This window comes from Poecilia reticulata, linkage group LG15 (assembly GCF_000633615.1).
Source record: "Poecilia reticulata strain Guanapo linkage group LG15, Guppy_female_1.0+MT, whole genome shotgun sequence".
NCBI lineage: Eukaryota > Metazoa > Chordata > Actinopteri > Cyprinodontiformes > Poeciliidae > Poecilia > Poecilia reticulata.
This window is the reverse complement of record NC_024345.1, coordinates 7,809,386-7,811,765: the sequence shown is the minus strand read 5'-3', so window position 1 is coordinate 7,811,765 and position 2,380 is coordinate 7,809,386.

The window sequence follows — 2,380 nt, the reverse complement described above, 5'->3', positions numbered from 1 at the left end:
ATGTTTGCAACAGCTATTTCAGTTTGATATATCTAATAACTGATATACACAGTAATATTTCAGTATTGAAATGAGGTTTATTGGACTAACAGAAAATGTGCAGCATCCATTAAAACAAAATTTGACAGGTGCAAAACTATGGGCACCTCAACAAAAAAGTGACATTAATATTTAGTAGGTCCTCCTTTTTTCAAAAATAACAGCCTCTAGTCGCTTCCTGCAGCTTTTAATGAGTTCCTGGATCCTGGATGAAGGTATTTTTGACCATTCCTCTTTGAAAAACAATTCCAGTTCAGTTAAGTTTGATGGTCGCCGGTCATGGACAGCCCACTTCAAATCATCCCACAGATGTTCAATGATATTCAGGTCTGGGGACTGGGATGGCCATTCCAGAACATTGTAATTGTTCTTCTGGATGAATGCCTGAGTAGATTTGGAGCGGTGTTTTGGATCATTGTCTTGCTGAAATATCCATCCCCGGCGTAACTTCAACTTCTTAACAGATTCTTGAATATTATTCTCAAGAATCTGTTGATATTGAGTGGAATCCATGCGACCTTCAACTTTAACAAGACTCCCAGTGCCGGCACTGGCCACACAGCCCCCAAAGCATGATGGAAACTCCACCAAATTTTACAGTGGGTAGCAAGTGTTTTTCTTGGAATGCTGTGTTTTTTTTGCTGCCAGGCATAACACCTTTTTTTATGACCAAACAACTCAATCTTTGTTTCATCAGTCCACAGGACCTTATTCCAAAATGAAGCTGGCTCGTCCAAATGTGCTTTTGCATACCTCAAACAGCTCTGTTTGTGGCATGCTTGCAGAAACGACTACTTTCGCATCACTCTCCCATACAGCTCCTCCTTGTACAAAATGCGCTGAATCGTTGAATGATGCACAGTGACACCATCTGCAGCAAGATGATGCTGCAGGTCTTTGGAGGTAGTCTGTGGGTTGTTCTTGACTGTTCTCACCATTCTTCTTCTCTGCCTCTCTCATATTTTTCTTGGCCTACCACTTCTGGGCTTAACAAGAACTGTCCCTGTGGTCTTCCATTTCCTTACTATGCTCCTCACAGTGGAAACTGACAGCTGAAATCTCAGATAACTTTTTGTACCTTTCCCCTAAACAACTATGTTGAACAATCTCATTTGAGAGCTGTTTTGAGGTACCCATGACACCACTCTTCAGAGGAGATTCAAATAGGAGAACAACTTGCATTTGGCCACATTAAATACCTTTTCTCATGATTGGCTACACCTGGCTATGAAGTTCAAAGCTTATTGAGGTTACCAAACCAATTTTGTGTTTTAGTAAGTTAGTGAAAAGTAGTTAAGGGTATTAAAATCAATAAAATGATTTGAATACCCTTAACTTAAATTTTTGCACCCGTCAAATTTTGTTTTAATGTATATTGCACATTTTCTGTTAGTCCAATGAACCTAATTTCAATACTGAAATATTACTGTGTCCATCAGTTATTAAATATATCAGACTGAAGTAGCTGTTGCAAACACCCAAATATTTAGAAATAAAAATAATTAAGATTAATAGGGGTGCCCAAACTTTTTCATATGATTGTAATATTACAGTTTGGGAAACTTGGCATGCCGTAATGCTGTAACTACGTACTAGCAACATGTAGCAGTAAACATGAATCTCACTGTAGCAGTGGAATGTGGAGCAAATGTTTGATTCCAACTTTAGACTTTGAACTCCACAGAAAGCCAAGCAGACAGAACAGTCAGGTTTCTTCTGTTCATCATTTTCAGCTTCTTCTCTTCCTCCTCTTTTTATGTCTCCATCTGCAGCTTTGTTTAGTTGAAAATCTTTAAATGTCAAGTTGTTTGTCCCACTACGCCCCCCAAAAAAGAACACTATGTCCCAGAAGTCCTCAATTGCCATTTGCCGTTTCCAACAAAAACATCCTTGAGCTTAACGTTCACTGATCTTTTTCACATCAGTAACAAGTAGAGATGTGCCGATCAGGCTTTTTTCTGCCGATGCCGATGCCGATGCCGATACCGATACCGATGACCCATGAGGGCCTGTAAGGTAGTTTAGGCTCAAGGATCAGAGGTGAGCAGAAAATCAGGACCAGCCACCGCTTCAGTTTCTTCCAATTACTTTTTTTATTCAGTCTTTGCTCAGACTTCCCCCAGCATCCAAAAGCTCACTGTTTTTATACACAACTGGCACCACACCTGTGCTTGATTGGACACAGCCACCAAGGAACAGGTCAAAAACATTTACACAAAGAAACACAAAAAACTACAAATCATTTACAAACTCCTACATAATAAAGTTATCTGCAAAATAAATTAAATACAAGATAACTCAAAAGGTTATTTTTAAAAGGAAAAACAAACAAACAATACAC